We start from the raw sequence: 21,524 nt of genomic DNA, 5'->3' as shown, positions 1-21,524 counted from the left end.
ACATGAAATATTGATTTTGTTGGATGAAATGCAACACATATCATCATCACAACATTAAAAAAATAACCAACGTGAGACAGTAAATGATTTGAATGGCCTTAGTTAGACTTAAATTATCCTATGTATGTGAGGAGCAAATGCTTGAGTGGTACTTAAATACTATAACAATCAAGGGGTGCCTTCATTTATCATCAATTGAGTAACCATTACGGTAGGTTAATGAATGACCATGGACATTATAATTCCATCAAATTGTCAACAATAAGGGTGCATTCACATGGGTAGTTATATTTAGAACCACGTTTCCATAAAAAAATGCATTGTTTGGTTTGCTAATAACTTTGGTGCCTATTGATGATTCTTCACAAAACTTGAAAAAAATACTAATCCAGTTGAGCTCCGTCTTGAAAAGTTTTGGGGTGAGCCATCAAGCTGGGCCGAGAAAAAGGGCCCAGAAAGTCTGGTTTTTGTTATTTGGTATAAATTCGTTCAGCAGTTTTTGAGATATTAAGCCTCAAAAACTTGGTATAGTTTACACTGTGAGGGATCCGGGGGTTTGGCAGACTTCAAGACTATAAAAAACAATATGGCAGCAGCCATCTTAGGAATCAGTACTTAGTCCCTGGCCTTGAAAAAACCTCAAAAAAGATATGAGGAAAGGGTAAGTATACCATACCCCATTAGGCCTGGTGATTGGGTCCCAGAAGGACCCACCCAAGCCAAAAACATATTTTGTTTAAATTTGACACAAATTTGCAGTGGATACGCAGCAAACTTAGAAAAAAAACATGGGATCCTGTGCTAAAAAAACAACTCGCCTGGGGTGGGTCAGAGCCCGAGGTTGGCCTATATGAATGAAAGATGGGGAGGGGGACATGTGGATAGCCTAATTGAGTCTTCAATAGGGCTTGGGTATGTGATCCACCAGGGAGCCCTAGCTAATATTATGGAGAAGAGTGGGATGTGCAGTCATCATTTAACCTTTTACATGGGGACCCCATGCCACAGCCCGGATTTATTTTTAAAGCAAAAGAGCGTGCAACCCGCCTCTTGAGCCTTAAACAGACCTGGTGTGCCACATTCCCCTTGGCTGGTAATTTGAAAAAGGGGAGGGGAGCGAGTGCCCTCTCTCTGTGGGCCTTCCAGAAGACCTGGTGACCTCATCCCTAGGATAGTAATTTACAAGTGAGGGGGTGCATTGGCCCCCTTTCAGAGCCCAGAAAAAATGTCTCCTGGGTCGTTAAATCCATGACCCCGGGAGAGCTTACCATATTTTTTTTAAAGCACTCCTAACTGGGGCTCTATGCTTCTGAGATGGGGAGCTATATTTAACTCTCACTTTTATTGAACATTGCAGTGTGTGCAATATTGAAATATACATTTGATTATAATGTTTGGTAATTATTGGACAAAGACAGTAGGTGTGCTTTGTTTTTTAATATGTTGACCCCTTCAGAAAACCAATAGGTGCATTTTTTAAATGTAGTGTTCTGACCCTATGAGAAAGTCTGTAGGTCTACCTTACTTAAAATAGCACCTTGTAGATTGTATATTTTATATTGTAACATCTGTGTTAGCTGTATGCGCCCGGTGCAAGCCCCTCTGCCCAACCTCCCAACCCTCACCAGCGGCAGGTGGGGTACAAGGCTTGGCCCCAGGCTAAGCCCTGCAGCCAACCCCACACAGGGTGCAGCCAAAGGCCACACACAGTGATGGGTTGACTGGGTTAGCTGCCAGTGGTGGGTTGGGTGTAGGATTTGCCCTGGGAATTTTCAACGACATAAGGGAGGTACCCTGATGCTTGGAAAAGGGACCAATCTGCGAAACACAAAGGAAACATTTGTTCGAACATAAACAAGATGGATATACGAGTAGATATTAAAACCCACCTACAATTTGGTTCATGTGGTATAGGTACTGGTTGTATCACAAACAGAACTTCCTAATCTTATAACATACAGAAAAAAACAAATTAATTTACAAGTTGCTGAGTTGTGTAACAATCATTGCTCAAGAATCAATAATATATTCAAATTGTAATTATTTATTTAAATTCATTCTGAAAACATAAACAAATTGTTTTGAAATTCTTTAAGTGCAAATTCATAAAGTACAAATTCATATGGTCACCAGTATATTTCAAAACAGTGATTTCCTAAGCACATTGGTATCATTTCATTATTTCAAAAAACAAAAACAAATCAGTTTTTAAAAATTTCACATTAAAAACAGATAGATGATCACAGATTTTAAAAATGTCACATTAAAAACAGAGAGCTTGTCGATGCAGCATTTTGGCAAAAAGTTTAATCGTTCTTCGCCTTCTTCATGATAGAAATTATTTCAATTTATTTAAATAACAATAAGAAACATTAATGATCAAAACTATGAGTACATAAAACATTCTCTAGAAAAGCAACATTAACTGTTCTTTTGAGGTCACTTTTATGTCAATCCCCTGCTACTGAATTAATCAACCTATAACAGCAGCTATACATAATACTTCCTAACCCAAATTTATTGAATATCATTTTCAGAATTTTTTTATGTGCATATATCACATGATCCTTATGGTTGTCTATTTACTTGTTTACCCAATAGTAACCTCTAAATAAGAGGACTAACTGAAAAAACCTTACCAAATCAAATTATAGTGAGACCCAAAAGAAGTTGTCTCTTGTTTGAAATAGCAATAATAGCAATGGAAGAGAACTATGTCATGGGAATCTATCGGAAGATAGAGAGAAATTGAGTTATTGCCTAAATATTAGCACACTTTCACAAAATGTAAAATTTAAGAATACACCAATCTATGTGGTAATCTATAAATGATACATGACACACACTTTAACGTCATTGATTAATTTCTCACAATATACAGTCAACCAAATGTATGAAGTAGAGAGTATCTACAAGGCAAAGGCACAAATTTTAAATATTTGCCCAAACACAATGAACATGCTGTTCACACATGCTCCTCTCATAAAAACAAGGACTCACCTATGATAAAAGGAGTCACAAAGACAACTTATTTATTATAGTGTTGCCTGCGTTGGAGTTGCAGGAGTATTCCTCAAAATTGGCCCTCCCTAAATAAAGATAACATTTTTACAATACAAAAACTCAAATCATTAAATATGCATTATTATCTGCTGGAGCAACTTCTTACCTGGCAACCCAATCGGTATGGCCAAACTGCCACCTTGCTTTTGTATATTGCTATATGGCTTGGTTATAGAGGTTGAGAAATCACTGTTATTTAAAAATAGAAATTTCTATGAGTGTATGGTAATCCAGCAGAAGCATAAAGCAATATATTTGCTATTAAAGATCTCATTTTATATCAGAGTTTTATCTACAATCCGGTTAGTACAATTACTAAACCGAAATGCAAAGGTGAATTTTCACTATTCATAAGGAGCAAATCACCAGTTATATTGCGTATCACACATCCAAAGGTGCTAATGCAAGAAAAGGTTTTGGTGTCAGTAAAAAATGGGCGCACAGCTAGAGATCAAAAGCGCATGAGTATGTAAACTAGCAACAATAGATTAGTGGTGCAACTGGGTGAATGGAAAACCTTTGAAACCACTTTGTGGTCAGACCAGCGAGCCGGTGAGACCCAAACTAAATAAAACAATTACCCTATGCACACACAATAGAGAATACAAGCAGTAGTCATATCATTAGATGAATAAAAAATCACAAAAGGTAAGGTGGCACAGAGTCGACTGAATCTTATGTGGACAGAAATCTTCAGTTCTTTATTTCCATGACAGAAAAACAGCAGCCAGCCGACACGTGTTTCATCGCTCGCGCGAATCTTCAGGGCTGGGAATAACAGAAAAATCACTTACAAAAAAATCACTTACAATATGGAGTGTCTACATAACATACACATTGGTCGTGCAGCCAGTAGCAAAGTCACCAAATTATTGACAAGTTCATTTTTATGGTGATTCTCACAGATAGGCGGTGAATTATCGTGATTAGCCAGTGTGCCATAGGTCACCATGATTGATCTGAAATTAAATGCCTAAAAATAGCAGCCGTGTGGTGTTAGTTTAATAAAGAATAGAGAGTGGGAATAACAGTTACTACATACCACACTAGTAGGTATATGTGCTCCTATGATAGATGAAATACAGCAAGAGTGACAGAGGTGATTGTAAAGAGCCAAGTTAAGGATTGCCCTATTTATTTATTTATTTATTTATTTATTACATTTATATAGCGCAACAGCTACCCTGAGGGTTTCCCGGCGCCTTGGATCTATTTGACTGAACTAGAAAGATTTAAAATATTGTGGATGCTACTGATTAAAAAGCCAAGCCTTGACTCCCCTCCGGAATTGGAGGTAGTTTGGTTCCAGACGCAGTTTGAGTGGAAGAGAATTCCACAGGACTGAGGCCAAATGGGAGAAAGGGTGTCCACCCAAACGTACGCGCTTAAATCTGGGGACAACAAATTTCGCTTCTGACATGGACTGAAGAGCGCGAGAGGGCAAGTATTTCTGAGCCAAGCTATACAAATAGATAGGTGCCTCCTTCACATTAATCCTAAACATGTAGCAGAGTGCTTTGAATTTCACTCTATTGGCGATTTTCAGCCAATGCAATTTCTTGAGATGGTCTGACATGCTAGTGCGCCCTGGGAGATGAAGGAGCAACCTAGCTGCAGCGTTTTGTATAACTTGAAGACGGTTAATAGTATCTTTATTAGATCCTAAATAGAGGATGTTACCATAATCTAATTGAGATCCTATTAAGGCCTGTAATACTGTCCTCTGCGCCCGTTCCGGGAGTTGCCACAATATTTTCCTTAACCATTTAAGGATTGCAAAGCAAGTTGAGGCCGTTTTCGCGGTATGTGCACGCATGGACAACTTATCGTCAATTATTATTCCAAGGTTGCGAGCAGATTGTACCGCAACCGGGATCGGGCCCATTTCAGCCGGCCAATGAGCGGAGCCCCAGAGATCCTTATGGTCACCAAAAATAAGTAGCTCTGTTTTTTCCCCGTTCAGTTTTAATTTTTTAGAGTGAAGCCAATCGGCCATTCTCAGGAGTCCAGAGCGGAGAGGGGAGATATTGGTCTTGTCTGTCGTTGCTAGAGAGAACACTACTTGAGTATCGTCCGCATAGGAATAAATAGTAAGACCCATTTCTTCAGCAATTTTAGTAAGGGGGGTAACATAAATATTAAATAATAATGGACTCGAAATAGAGCCCTGAGGTACCCCATAAAGAGAGTTCAGAATGTCAGAGGAGTTATTTTTAGAAAAGACCTGAAAGGTCCGGTGTAAAAGTAATTGTTCCAACCATCTTAGTGCTTTCCCTCTTACTCCTATGTCCTGCAACGTCTGAATCAAGGTATTGTGGGAGATGGTGTCAAAAGCGGCACTCAAATCTAAAAGAATGAGTGCTGCCGTGCCCCCTCCATCCATTTCCTTTCGGATCGCTTCAGTGACCCCTAACAGGGTCGACTCTGTGGAGTGGCCCTTTCAAAACCCCGACTGTGAGTAGAGCAACAGATTGTTATCATTAATAAAATCAGATAGTTGTTTATTTACGTGCTTTTCCAGGATTTTCCAAAAGATTGGTAGTAATGATATTGGGCGAAAATTAGAAAAAATCTCTGGGTCGCCATCAACCTTTTTCAGCAAAGGGACTACAATCGCACGCTTCCAGTCATCAGGTACCACAGCTTCCTCTAACGAAGCGTTGAGTAAAGATCTAATTACACCCAGAATAGTAGAATCCAGCTGCTTTAAAATGGACGCAGGAATTGGATCCTGAGATGAGCCTGACCTAATGCTGTTGAGTATTTCTATAAAAGTCGCATTGTCCATAGATTGCCAACTAGTTAGTACATTCTCTGGGGAATTAGCCCAATCCACTTTCTCCCTCAGGAGAGATGTGGTAGCTTCAGAAACTGTGTCCTCATCATTTTTGCTAAAATGGGAATAAATCTTAGTTAGTTTCTCATTAAAAAAGTTAGCTATGTGATTGCATTGTGTAACAGAAAGAGTCGGGGGTTCAGGTTGATGAGCGGCTCCTGCCAAATTTTTTAAAACTTTAAAAAGGGTGCCAGGGTTGCTCTGTGTAGCTAAAATGGAATCTTTAGTATGATTTCCCTTAGCTATTTTGCAGGACAAATGATAGGCATTAAGCACTAGTTTATAAGTTTCCTTATTGGCAAGGTTATAATCTCTTCTCCATAGCCTCTCTAATTTTTTACAGTCACTTTTTTCTTCTCTTAATTTTTCGGTAAACCATGGGGCAGGGGAATTACAAGATGTACGTTTACTCAAAGTAAGCAGGGCTATAGTCTGCACAGCAGTAGCTAGCCAGGTATTAATGGATTTGTGGTCACTAATTTTAAGCTCATTAGGAACAATATCAGGGCTAGAATAGATTAGTTGTGCGTTAAGATCATCTATACTAAGTTTTTGCCATGTCCTGTACCATACTTCTGATCTAACCAGGTCTTTGGTACTAGGAACCCACATTTTAAAATGTGTAAGAAAGTGATCGGACCATAAAATGGGGTAGGCGGATTTACAGACTATACAATCAAAATTTGTAAAAATCGGATCTAATAAATGACCCGCCGAATGAGTGGGTTTAAATGAGAGGCATGGTGTTTAAATAGGAACATTCACGTGATAAAAAAGAGAATGGTACATTCAGAATGAGTGCCACCTCAGGCCTGTGAAATTGTCTGACACATACCTCGGACGCTACTGTATATGCAAGGAGGTCTGAGGGTACAAAATCATGGAGTTGGGAAAAGGAAGAAGGACAAAGGAAGCAAAAAAAGTGAAGAGAATCGAGAGTGACGTAGATTAGATATTTGTTAGATTGCAAATCACAAATCCATATACTTGTATTTCGGGTATATGGACTAAGCAATGCTCACTGCTCTGCCGGTGATACTTCCGACCCAGTGGGGCCCTTGACAAATATGAGTGATAGCAAAATTATGAGGAAGGTCTCTAAAATTCCAATAAAAGAAAAGGAAGAAATGAATAAAAAACATCCTAACTTCTATCAGAACAAAGTGGAAATACACATCAGATAGGACAATTTCAAAGATCTCGTTTAAAGCATTTTATTCACAATGGGAATGTACTCTATGGAACAAAGAAAATCTGTGCTCCAAATGTCTATTAGGATTGGAACAGATACTATTACAGACTGTCCAATCTGCTGAAAACGTCATAGTTAGAGTTAAAACGGTGGATAGAAGGTGTCAATTATCTATTTCATCAGCTGACGAAATATCAAGATGTCGTGAGCGGTACATAACTACGGAACCAGTACGCACCAGTCTTGTCTCGAATCCTAATCATCTCCACCGAAACAAGACTAAAAAATCATTAATCTTACTATTGAAGACACTTAATAATTCACTGCGTATTTAGACATATAATAAACAAGACTCTTACCTGCCGACTGAGTAGAATTGGACAGGACTAATAAGAGCTTAAAGGTGGTGACGATAGGGATGTCAAATACGGAAACGTGAACCCACTGTCTGTAATGAAATATATGGGTATTAGCAATCAATTCCACGACATAAACCACGATCATTTTATGCATATTCACACGGTCTAAAGCTCACCAAATATTGTGAGTCATGTCCGTCCGTCTTCTTACTTTATATGGGAGAATCCCCAATTCTCGTGTAGAAGACGCGGTAAAAACTAAAAGAAATGAGGAGGAGAGCGTATCAAAATGAGACGCACGAACTCAAAGATAGATGGTCCTACGTCTAGATTTTAAGTTTAGAATTGCTATCGGCGTGGCCGTAAAGGTAGTTGTTCCTCATCTGGAAATAAAAACTTACCGAAGGACGCGAAGTGCGCGACAAAGTACAAAACTCCCGGGTCACAGTGTTCCTGATATCGGACATGTGACCCGGGAGTGACGTGGGTTAAATAGTGATCACAGGTTGCTCAGCAACTAAGTCTCGTACCGCTAGACTGCTGACTCAAATATTATCGGCCACTAGATTGTGCGAAAAGAAGAAACACTATATGTCGTGGTCTGTGCCTAATCTAAATATAAAATCTTGACATTGAGTTCACATTATGAGCGTGTAGTAGATGAATATCGTAAGGTTAAAATATATGCTGAATGAATAAAATAACTCTGAATCATTCATCTGAAAATCTCGCATTGATATCCATTAAAACTTCGACTACGGTGAAATATATCAGTAGTCCTGCATCGTTCACAACAGAAAAACGAATAGTAAAGTTAGAGTGATCATGCTCTGATTTCGTGTATAAGAGAGGTCATGCAAGTGCAAACAGATATAGTGATAGCATTGAGTTGCTTATGTTTCTATTGAAAGTGGCCATAAGACATTACATTCTCTGTATTCCTATATAGAATATTACCCCGAATTTCGTAGTACCCATCCAAAGGTGTGTGACTTTGTCGTTTATGAGAAAAAAGAGGAAGGATGGAAAACTTGAATTCAAGGTTTGAGATTAACTATTTTAAAACAGCAATGACCATTCCTCTAATTGCCGTTTACCAAACATAAAACTAACGAAAAAATGAACTACATACTAATATTTTGGATTCGCCAAGACTCACCATATCACAGCTACACCGGCCCTACATCTCTATTCTCAAATTCCCGATGTTCCAAACCACTCTGCCCGGAGCTGCTTCCTTTTACAACAGGAAACCGGCAGGTTGACTGTAAATGAACCGATCCACTATACTGCATTGGGTAAGAGATGCTGTGGAGTTACTCGGCTGCCATATTGGAGGTATTACCGGACTGATGTCACCCATCTTAAAATGGTATTTATTGTTATCACTGGCCAGACCTAGTTTCTCAATGAACGATATTAGACACATCAAAACCACTTGTTCTACTGAACTAGTTATATCAGCTATATATTGGGGGGCTATGCCAAAACCTATGGAGAAGTGTTTTTCTAACCTTTTTGCAACTAAAAGTACTGACTATGATGTATTAGTATATATCCTGCAAAAGATGGCGGCCATTTTATAATAGTCATTCAACATAATGCCTAGAGGGAAAGAATACCGTGTTTAATTTTGATGACTATAGTTGTCTTCACACGGTCTACAATGACTAATACATCGTATCTAAAACTATCACCCAGCCATTATATTACATGAAATCTGGCTAGGGATACAGAGATCGTTATCACTCAATTAAAAACATTTTTTGCGTTGATGTCAATACTCCGGATATAAAAATAGATTAAACAGCTGCTATGATTAATATACTAGTTCTAATCAGATTGAGTAGAAAGGAAGACTTAGGCAGTTGTTACAGGTACTACATGGGAAGTTGCCCTTAAGTACCATACCATCTGTTATAGTAAGTTGTCTGCTCTTTGTATTTGTTCTGTAGGTGTGCACTAAGCAATTTCTGATGGTTCGGTTTATTCTGTATGAAAAGATCGGTTTATTTAAAGTAGCTATATTTCTGCCATTTAAAATTTGCCAGTTTCTGGTAATTAGATTTTTTATTTTATTACATATATTGCTGAAATTAGTAGCAAATTAATTTGTTGTTTCTTAGTTTCCGTATTTCTTATTTTGGGTTCAAAAAAAGAGTCTCTATTATAGTATTTGGCTCACTTATACTCTCTTTTTACCAATTTCTTAGGGTAACTCCTATCAGTAAATTTTTGTATTACCTTTTTGGTATAGAACTCATAATCTCCCAAGTTGATACAATTCCGGCGGACCCTTAAAAATTGGCCGAACGGGATGTTGTCTTTTTGACTTATAGGGTGATTGCTGTCATAGTGAAGCATTCTAGTCCTATACCTTGGTTTAGTGTAAAGCTCAACTTTCAAGGTGCTACTGTTATTTTTAATTCTAATGTTCATGAAATCACAGCTGTTGTTAACTTTTGATGAAGTGAACTTGAGATTTTCATCACCCAAATTGAGCCACTGAATAAATGCTTCCAAGAATTCTCGCGGTCCCTGCCATGAAAGGAAAATGTCATCTATATAGCGGGATCATTTGGATACATTCTTGTGAAAAGGGGCTAATTCATTGAAGATGTGTTTATTTTCAAATGAAGAAACATATAGACATGCCAGACTTGGTGCTCATGTGGCCCTGGGGCAATCTCTACACTGAGCGGGCCATGCTTGGTATGGGGGTTGACTGCTCCCGGTGGCTGGACACAGGGCCTGGCTGCAATGGAAGTGCACTTTGAGGGGTTGGCATACGTACGGTAAAATATTGCTCTCCATTAAAAAAAAAAATTTGAAAAAATAAAGAATAATGGGACGCTATAGTTAGGTGAAAATGTAAAGGAAGACACATCATTTTAAACTAATAAAATCAGTGAAATTAGTTTTAGTTATCTCAAGTAACAATAACTTGTGCACTAAAGTTTCTATAACTCACCCCCCCATGCACTGCTAATTACTTCCAATATTACATCAGTCATGGCTTGTACAAGGACAAGATTGATAATTTCACGGCAACATCTGAAATGACCTCATTGATGACAACACTGTGCATGGTGGAGGCACAAGTTATAGTTACTTTAGGGGGAGGAATTTTAGTGGAAAATAAACCTCATCAAAAAAGCTTTTAGATATTTGTTGCAAAAAGATATTAGAATCTGTTTAATACAAGTCAGTTTAAGAAACAAAAGGTGCAGGATCTCAGAATGTGTAGAAATATACAATATTGTAACCTTTCTAAATTTTCTATAATTACCTAAGGAGAGCAAAAACATAAAAATGTTGCAGTAAATGTCTTCTTTCTGCTAGTCTCTGTTCGGCTAGAAAACTGAGCTGAAGAAAAAAAAGCAATGTTACATTTGTTCCTTAAACCTCTGTTTTAATTATTTTCCGTGACTTGACCTTCCTTTCCTCTGGCATGCTGGTTCTAACAACAGCATTGTGAAATCCCATCTATTGTATATATATTTCACAGGGGTGGTCACCATTGTATATTTACAATTAGGACCTAGTTATCATAAGAAATGTATTTTTTTGTTTGCTAATAACATTGCACGGTTTGACAAATTTTCATGAAACTCTCCTTAACAAACCTCATCCACCTCAGCTCCTTCCTTGAACGTTTTCCACCCACTAAGTATTAGCAGCAGGACCTGGCCACAGGCTAGGGCCTGCAGCCAACTTCATGCCACTCACAACCAAAGGCCGTTCTCAGCTGAGGTTGGCATAGTTACAAATGGTAATAAAATATTACTTTACATTTAAAAAACATGAAGTTATAATTAGGTGAAAATGTCAGTTGAAGCATCACATTTTAAACTCCAACAGACCACTGAAATTCAATAAGTTATGGTTAACTGAAGTAAATATACCTCCGCCCTTGCCATGCACTGCGTACGAGCTAACATATTACATTACTCGAGATATGTTCTATGACATTGATGACATGACTTACATCTGAAATTATTTGGTTCATCGATTACAACATTGTACATGGCTGATTAATTGATCTTGTGCTGTATTGCCTCCAAAATATCCTGATAGCCTTAACTAAATAGTTAAAGCATTTATGGCCTCATTACAATGTCGGTCAAAGCATTTTACCACTCCAGGCTCAGTTTTACAGCTTAGGACTGGTAAAATACCATACAAGCCAACTTGAAATGAATAAAAGTACCCCCTGACACGTGTTTTGCTCTTGTTAGAGCTCTTCAGAGAGGTTAAGCTTTGTCCAGACACAAGGGAGCACCCAGTAAAAGTCAACATAATACCCTTTCAGGCATAGAGTGACACATAAATTATGCCAAAAAGCAGCAAACTCAGGGTAGTTCTCAAGTATAGGCGGTAAGTGTGAAAAAGTGCCATCTTTGTTGCATTGGTATGCCCCCACTTTTTTCTGAACTGCTGATGTGCTTTGACTGTGTGTGCCCTGGGTTCCTGCCAACCAGGTACCCAGGGACTGTGTTCCTTCCCTAAAACTGTGTCGAAACTAAAACCCAATTGGCATCTCTGGCCACCTATCAGCCCCTAGTAAATGGTACCCAGGGCATGGTGACCAGAGAAGACCCCTGAGGACTGCAGCACAGATTGTGCCACCCTCAGAGGCCCTGTACTGACACCCACACACCGCCTTTGCAGGCTGAGTGTCTAGGTACAGAACTAAACAAGGAGTCGACATGGCACACATCCCTGTGTGCCATGCCCAGAGTACCCACTGCCCTGGCATACTTCAGTCACCCCTCTAGCTGGGTGCCCTATGCCAGAGGTGTGGGCACAGGTCCATGAGCCCTGTGCCCCTACAGTACCCAGGGCCATTCCGGGGCACTGTAAGTGCAGTGATGCCATTAAAAGGATATGGTGCCAGGAGGTTGTCATTACGAACTCGACAGCACCATAATGGCTACACTGAAGACTGACAAGTTTGGTACCAAACTTCTCAGCACATTAAACCCGCACTGATGCCAGTGTGGGATTTAATGTAAAATGCACCAGAAAACCTAACCTACAATCCACATCTGGGCTGAGTGGCTGCAGAGGCTGCCACACAGCAGACATGTTGCTGGACCCTGAGTGGAGAGCCCTCGCTCTCCTGGACCTGCAACAATGCACATCCTGGGCGATGTGCTAGGTCTCCTCCCCCAGGATGGGCAGGGGGAAGCTTAAAAGGCATGCTGCCTCTGTGAGCTTCTCCAGACCATTTGCTGTACCCAGCAACTGGCCCCCACCAGTTCTGAACCCCACTCTGTGGGGAAGACTGGCGGGACAAACTACGTCAGGAAGGGGGGTGTGCCAGCCTGTGCCAACCCCACCCCTCAGGTGGGGGAGACGAGGTGAAGCACGCCCCGGGCTCTGAACATCTTGAAGATGGGGAGCCCTGCCCAATCACAGCTAGGCTCCTGCCCCCCTCCCACAGGAGAGGAGCAGGCTAGGGCGTGTACCCACCCAAGGACAGGGACCTATTGGTCCCTGCCCTTGCCCTACCTGTAACGCCCCTAAATTCAGTATTTAGGGGCTCCCTGAACCCTCCTTCCTCAGATCCCGATAAGAATAGAAGAAAGAAGATCAAGAGGAAGAGGACCCACCGTGCAGCAGCTAACAACAGGAGGACAACAACTGACTTGGGCCCAGCCCTACCGGCCTGTCGACCCTGGAACCTGCTCCTGCCTATCCCCGGCGACTCCTGCGGACGGCAACCTTGGGACACCCAGAGGACCTGCCTGCCTTGACCCTCCTCAAGATTGGGAATCCCATCAGCACAGGCTCTGCTGCAACAAACCCCCTGGTGCCAGCCAGGAAGCTCCGAACCAGTCCACACTGCACCCGCCGAGCCTGGCCCGTGTCAGAGTGAACCAAGACCACGAGGACATCCCCCCGGCAACTGGGACCCGAAGCTTAGTGCCCAAAGACCCTCCTCGATGAACCAGACGACACCTGCAGACTCAGAACCAGGGTCCCCCCAACAACGACCAGCTGAGGGTAAGCTTTTCCGACACCCAAAGACACCCCTGCACCCGGCGCCCTACATGTCCCTGTGCCTTCCTTTGGGGTACCTACCTGCGCTACAAGATCCCAACTTACCTCTCGAAGTGCTGGTCGCCCCTGGAGAGTCTCCATCCCTGAGCCTGCAGCCTTTGTTCCTTTTTGACCTTTCCCTTTGGATAACATTGAGCACCCGACAGCTCAAAAGCACCCTGCACCCAGCCACCCGAGTGTCGCTGACTGTGCCACCTTTGCCCTATACTACTTCCCCCTTTGCCCTGAGCAAGTGACCAGGAGCCCAGCTCCCACAGCCACGTGGCCTGCTAACCAGCAGCCATAAACTGGAGGCCCCCTGACCCGCATTGGATAACATTGGGCCTAACTCCCTCTGCACCCGGCCGCCCCTGTGCCGCTGTGGGTGAACCAACTGTACCTACCTGACCCTAGGAGACCCCGGAGTCTATGCCTAGAACCATAACTTCACCAGTCGAGAACTCAGCTGGAAACCGGTAACTCACTTACCTGCCATAACATTGACTGGCTTCACTCGAAAAAATTTCAAAGTGTGACGTTTTGGAAACTAACAATATTCATATAAAATCACCTGAATTCCGAAGTCTCACCTGTGATCAGGCGAGAAGCCGGTACTGTACCTTGTAGCCCAGTACTGAACCGTAAAAGTAATCCTTGACGGGTTTACTAGCAATTTGTATTTTCTCCATAGGAATCCATTGTCTGTTTTTCTATGAAATTTCTTCTGTCTACTTTTCTAAACTTGAAATATTCTTTAAAAATCATACGAAATACTGAAACGCAATTACCTACCTGTTTTAAGTTGAGACCCCAGTGCTAGGCCTAGAAACCCAGTACTTGATTACAAAAGTAACAGATCGTACTTTACCTGCAACCTGAATTTTCTCCCAATAGATAACATTGCCAGATTTTCATTGAAAAGTTTTTAAGTGTGAACTTTTAAAACAGCTTTATATTTCTGAAAAATCACTGTAATAACTAAAACATTTTTACTAAATTGGTTTCAGCTTAGACCCCAGAACTGAATCTAGAATCCAGTCCTAGAACTACCAAAGTAATTGACAAAGTAATCAACTGTATTGATATGTTGAAAACCCATTGAATTCAAATCAAATTAAATCAAATATTTCTTTATTCGGCATTTAAAAAATACCATAAAAGTGCATAAAAACAATTAAAAACATTAAAAAAAACAATTCAATTCATAGCGTTTCATTTGTCAAGGGTCTCTCGGTTAACGGACATTACAATCAGCTCCTCCCTCTCGAGTTCCTTATCCTCACCGCCATCTTAATAAAATTCGTAATACAAAACAGAGTATTTGCGTCATTAGCCTTTTGCAAGAAAGATAAAGCTACCTTGGCATGTTTAAACTTGGCTCTTTTCAGGATTCCCACAAGGAACTTGCGCCTAGGTAGTGTATAAAATGAGCATAGTAAAAGAAAATGAAGGGTATCCTGCGGAGACCTATTGTCGCAGCCGCAGGTACCCTTCTGCTCAACCGTTGAAGTAAAACCTAGGGAGTCGGCCAGTAAGTGATGCAAAAGGTTGAACCTAAAATGGGTCATAAAAAAATCTGTCCTGTGCATTGTGGGTCAGTGAGAGATAGGGTTCCATTCCACTCTCAATTTTCAATAGTCTATAAGCAACAACTGTGGGTTTGCGTTCTTCAGTGGCCACCCTGCTTGCAATTATCCATTCCCCAAACATTTTCTTGACTCTCATTTTATCCTGGGGAGTAATGGCTTCAGGATTAGTAAAAAGATTCTTGCAGCCAATGTCCTCTAAAGTACACTTTACATATTTTAGCCAGGGGATAAATCTCCCTTTATCTCTTTTCAGACAGTCTGTAATAATTTGTCTACGTAGGACTGCCTCCGGGTTAGACCAGATCTTCACCCAGGCCAAAAGTGGCCTGACCTTGATTTGGTCTTCAATGTAGGCTTCTCCCAGTTCTTCATGTGTGATGTAGGCAGGGATACTCTGTGGGATTTTAAGTGTCCTTCTAAAGAATTTATTTTCCTCTGCCTGTACCTGGTGAGTGTTTACGAAGCCCCAAACTTCTGCCCCGTGGGCTACTTTGGCGCAGCAAATTGATCTGTACAAATTCATGACTTGCTCAGGGGACCATCTTCCCAGCCTACGACCATAATTCATTATTTCCCCGGTTGAGGCCACCAGTTTTGAACGGTGTTTATCCACAAGAAGTCTAAACTTTAACAACCCATCAAATAATAAACCTAAATAGGACTGAACGTGTCCTATTTTATGGGTGCCTATCTTATAGGAAAACTTCTTGTCTGGTCTGGCCCCCGCCAGCATGACATAGGATTTGTCCAAATTTGCTGATAAGTCAAGTATGTTCATAAAGCTTACAAATCCATCGATCAGCCTCTGTAGCCCTCTAGGGGTCCGAGCTAACAGCACTGCGTCGTCCGCGTAAAGCAGGACGGGGGCCGGGCGGGTGCCTACTTGAGGAGAGTCTACTCCTAGTTTACTTAATTCACTATCTAAATTATTAATGTAAAGTGAAAATAAAAAAGGGGCTAAAATGCAGCCCTGCCGCACACCACTGTTGCATGGGAATGGTGAAGTCTTGCATCCGTCTGGGTTAAAACGGACAGAGGCAGTGGTATTCCAGTGCAAGGCTTTGAGGATGTTGACTAAGTCCTGGTCCACCCCTAGGCCTATCATCAGGGCCCATAGCTTCTCTCTGTTCACATGATCGAAAGCCACAGAGAGATCCATAAACCCCAAGTAAACCGCCTCCTTGCTCGCTATGGTGTACTTAGCGACCAACAAGTAGAGGTTCAAGCATTGGTCCGTAGTTGACCTTCCCTCCCTGAACCCATATTGTGTGTCCGTTATTATCTGGTGGGTGTCCGCCCATTCTGTAAGGCGATTTAGGACAACACGACCCAACACCTTCGCCGTGACATCAATCAAGGATATTGGGCGATAGCATTGGGGGTCATCCCTATTCCCTTTTTTATATATCAGAACTATTGTTGCAGAGGACCAAGAACGCGGCAGACCAGTTTCCACTGCCGCGTTTAGGACCCTCATGAGAATGGGGGCCCACAACTCCACCTTGCTAAGGTAGAGATCGGGAGGTATATTTTTGGTTAGTCCCAGGATGGCCCCTTCTACTTCTGCCAGGGTGATCTCTAACCTTGCGGTCCACCTTAGCCCATGCCCCTCGTCATTGTTGGTTTTGCCCGTGTGGTTATATACATTTTTAAAATGGGAATACCATTGCTCTGGCAAAATGGTGCTTGAAATCTGTGGGGCATTTGTGTCCTGGAAACACGGTTTATTTATGATTTTCCAGAACTCAGTCGAGTCTCTTCTGTCCGCCGCCTCCCTTAGGTCCTCCCAGGCTTGCGTTTGGAGGCTAGATTTACGTTTTTTTAATGCGTTCTTATATGCCAGCCTGCATTGGGCAATGTATAACTTATCCCTAGGTAGTGATTTTAGGCTAGCTTTCAGCTCTTTATGTTCCTGTGAACAGTCTTTATCAAACCATCTGGGGGTTGTAGTTAATCTCCCGTTCTTAGTGGTCTTTAGTAGTCCTTCAATGAGGTGCGCCATCTCTTCAAATGCATTTACAACAGCAGCCCCCTCAATAGTGGGGTCGAGGCATACATTAAATGCGTCTGCCCCTGTAGTTATTAGAGTTTTATAAAAGGTGTCCCCATCTATTTTGGACCATCTAAGTCTCCTCCCCTGGTCTGTTACGTTCTCTTCAGAACCTACCCCTCGTGACACATTTTTAATGGTCGGGCCTTTTAGATCTAACACAAGGGGATTATGGTCGCTATATATGCTCCACTCTACATCTGCCCTTTTGACCCAAACTTTAAGTATACAAGAGACCATAATATAATCAATATAAGAGCGACAACCTCTACCCTTGAAGGTGGGATTAAGCTCCCCACCGCTACCCAGTTCTACCAGATCCATGGTGTGGACCAAATTGTGACCTTTCAACACCCTGTCTAAGTCTATCCCTTCCGGTGAATGTAGAAAGTACGGCCCTTTCTCCACTGTGCAGCGGGACCAATCCTTATTAAGAGGTCTTAGGTTCGCGCACAAGTGACAGTTAAAATCACCTACTAGGACTAAGGACGGTGCTGCTGCTGACTTCGCAACCGCCAGCTGGGCATTTAGGCGAGAGTCTAATTCCATTATTGTATTGCCCTTCCCATTGACTCCCACCGCATTATACCAATTAATCAGGGTGATGTTTAAACCTTTTGAGTGGAAGCCCAAAGCCTGCATATTGTGTGATGGTCAATTGAGGTTGGACCACACCTCTTTTATCTGAAGATCCACATATATGGTCAGCCCTCCCATAGCTCTCCCTGATACTGACTTTTGGGCAGGGACTGAGAAGCACTTAAACCCCTCCAGAAAAAAAGGGTTTCAGTCAATCGCCCAGGTCTCCTGGAGACATATAACATGAAACCTGGTAATATATTGCCTCCATTCCTGCTCCTCGTATTTTGCTGCGAGTCCTGCTATGTTCCAGGATATCAGTCGGGTCTCCTTACACTGGTTATGATGGGATTATTACTTACATTCCCATCAGTTACCAGGGTTTCATTTAGGTCCGCTAGGCTAAGTGATTTTGTTAATTGGGTACATACAGCACTACTGTCCGGCCCCGTTATTTCTATTTCTACTCTGGACCTAGCTTGTGGGCTCTCTACTATAGTTACCCGCTGGTCGTCCACTCTCTGCGATGACTCGCACCAGGGTGGGTGAGTCAGAGGTGCCTTATCTTGTTCAGAGCTCTTGTCCAGTCTTGACTCTGCTGGGGGGGGTTGTATCTATCCATAGTCAGTCCAGTTCTTCTAAGGGCGACAAGGGGTCAAATCTGCTCTGGAGATCAATCACTCCCCGGTTCCTCATGGCTACGTGTTGGGGTCTACGACTGTAGCCAACCAGGTTCCACTCCCTGCAGCTTTGACCATCCAGGGCCCACCCCCAGTTATAAATCCCCCTGGGATAGAAGAAGCTCAGGGGCATAGATCTGATGTTGCTTGAGTCTGTGGTTGGGCCCCACCTTAGTATCTGGTCAACAACCTGCTTATTTCGAAAATTCACCACCAAACAAACCCCGGTGTGGTCCTTAGGCCTACTTCCCACCATGTTCACCCTTCGTACCATTAGTATTTCCCCCTGTTCATTGCCTACTAGGGGCCTACACTTATGTAACCAGAACATGGTTTTATTTTTTAGCTCACCATAGGGCTCTATCTGATCTGGTCTCAGCTCCGGAACGCCTGTGAGGATGATTACATAAGGGGCTGCATCAGGGGGTAAATTAAGGGTTACTGATGTGATGGAATGCGCCCTGATGGTAGATTTTTCTGATTGACACCGAGTCACAGGTGGAGGTGCAGCTTGTCTGTGGACCATAGCTTTATGGATGACTTTTGGCGCTTCCCGGGTAACTTCCCTAATAGTGGCGAGGAGACTCGGGGGGGGGGCTGTATTGAGCCTGATGATTGTGTGCTCAAAAGGATCAGGGGGTGTATGGTAGTGGTGCTTTGTTCGTTTCATTGAAGGCTTATAGGTAGCGTGTCTGGGCTGATGCTAGTGCACTCCCCCACTAAGATGTTACACGGGGAGGGGGATTGGCACCACCAACCGGCCCCTTTGTTTTCACCAGAGTTACTACTTTATCCAGCCTACTAAGGATTAATTTGGTTTGGTTGGCGATAAGTTGCTCTAGGTGGTTCTGTAAGTCAGATATTATTTGGGCTACCCACATTGGGGGTACTTGTATGTTTAATCCGTCCCCTCCATGAACCGTTACTTCTGTGAGAGAGTTGTCAAACAGGACCTTATTTGGGGTAACCCGCTTTCGCCTGGTTTTTTTACCATTAGTTTTCCTAGTCTTACCCGTTTGTGGTGTTTCCCCCCTAATTATTGTCTCCTGTACAAGTGAGGTCCCCTCTTGGGCACAGGGGATGTCAAATATCCCGAGATCTAGTGGGTGAGTAATGGGGATGCTTGAGCTTCTAAATCCTGTTGCTGAGGTGTTAAATCAAGCTGGGGGGTTAATGAGTAACGTCTCTCTGTACGCTCGATCTCGTTTGCTACCTCCCCTAGAGCTTTGCGCAACATTCTATCAATAGCAGTTGGTTTATCCCGAGTAGAGGGCATGATTCCTTTAGGTTTGCTACTTCTTGATGGATCCGGGGGGGGGTGCACTTGGGGTGCTTGGAGGCCCTAGTTTGAACCGCACTAGCCATTACTGTTACAGACAGCAGGTCTGTATATCTCACTTACTAATCAGATTTAACAGGTGGAAAAACAGGAGGGGGCCCGGATACCAAAACACTGTGCCCAATAGGGGTCCAACAATCGCAACCGCCCACTGCCACTCCCAAGCGCCTCTAGTCCCAGTGGAAAGTCACAGAATCGCCCATCAATACAATAAACAAGATCCCTCCTTGTACTAACCAGAAAGGATGTCCAGAAATATTCACCAGTCACTTCCAAGTCCACAGTTGTTAAGGGACTGGGCCAGGCCCGGCCTCCTGCAGCCCCGGACGGCCACAGACGTTCCCGCCCTTGTCCGGGGCTTCTCCCGCGCGCATCCCTTAAGGCGCCTCCGGGCGAGCCGATGATGTCACTGCAGCGCCGGTACCTGGGGCAGCTGGGAGATGTGGTTTATCCCGGCCGTTGCCCTCATGGCGCTAGGCGGAGCGTGCTGATGGAGACTGCCGTTTCCCTCACGGCGGTGTTAATGAGGTAAGAGCCGTTGCCCTCATGGCGTGTCAGGAATCAGTGAGCTATGGCCCCCAGGAGCATTTGACGCACCCTTCCCTTAAGGCGCCGATAATGTCACTGCAGAGCCAGTACCTGGGGCAGATGGGAGATGTGGTTTATCCTGGCCGTTGCCCTCACAGCGCTAGGCGGAGTGTGCTGATGGAGAATGCCGTTTCCCTCACGGCGGTGTCAACGAGGTAAGAGCCGTTGCCCTCACGGCGTGTCAGGAATCAGTGAGCTACGGTCCCCAGGAGGTTTGCACTCCCTTCCCTTAAGGAGCCTCCGGGCACGCCGATGATGTCACTGCAGCGGCGGTACCTGGGGCAGCTGGGAGATGTGGTTTATCCCGGCTGTAGCTCTCACGGAGCTAGGCGGAGCGTGCTGATGGAGAATGCCGTTTCCCTCATGGCGGTGTCAACGAGGTAAGAGCCGTTGCCCTCCTGGTGTGTCAGGAATCAGTGAGCTATGGCCCCGTTTGACAAATTTTCATGAAACTCTCCCTAACAAACCTCACCGCCTCAGCTCCTTCCTTGAACGTTTTCCACCCACTAAGTATTAGCCACAGGACCTAGCCACAGGCTAGGGCCTGCAGCCAACTTCATGCCACTCACAACCAAAGACCGTTCTCAGCAGAGGTTGGCATAGTTACACATGGTAATAAAATATTACTTTACATTTAAAAAATGTGAAGTTATAATTAGGTGAAAATGTCAGTTGAAGCATCACATTTTAAACTCCAACAAACCACTGAAATTCAATAAGTTATGGTTAACTGAAGTAACTATACCTCCCCCCTTGCCATGCACTGCATACGAGCTAACATATTACATTACTCACAATATGTTCTATGACATTGATGACATGACTGACATCTGAAATTATTTGGTTCATCGATTACAACATTGTACATGGCTGATTAATTGATCTTGTGCTGTATTGCCTCCAAAATTTCCTGATAGCCGTAACTAAATAGTCAAAGCATTTATGGCCTCATTACAATGTCGGTCAAAGCCTTTTACCACTCCAGGTTCAGTTTTACAGCTTAGGACTGGTAAAATACCATACAAGCCAACTTGAAATGAATAAAAGTACCCCCTGACACGTGTTTTGCTCTTGTTAGAGCTCTTCAGAGAGGTTAAGCTTTGTCCAGACACAAGGGAGCACCCAGTATACGTCAACATAATACCCTTTCAGGCATAGAGTGACACATAAATTAAGCCAAAAAGCAGAGAACTCTGGGTAGTTC

At 42.9% G+C, this 21,524-nt stretch overlaps 1 protein-coding gene across 1 annotated transcript in view; it reads left to right on the top strand.

The window, feature by feature from the left end:
* Positions 1–21,524, top strand: part of LOC147669893 (arylsulfatase H-like) — a 528,148-nt gene that overhangs the window by 395,387 nt on the left and 111,237 nt on the right. The gene's annotated exons all lie outside the window — the stretch shown is intronic.

Source organism: Lissotriton vulgaris, unplaced genomic scaffold (genome assembly GCF_964263255.1).
Source record: "Lissotriton vulgaris unplaced genomic scaffold, aLisVul1.2 SCAFFOLD_269, whole genome shotgun sequence".
Lineage (NCBI taxonomy): Eukaryota > Metazoa > Chordata > Amphibia > Caudata > Salamandridae > Lissotriton > Lissotriton vulgaris.
This window is presented reverse-complemented; position numbering and strand designations above follow the sequence as displayed.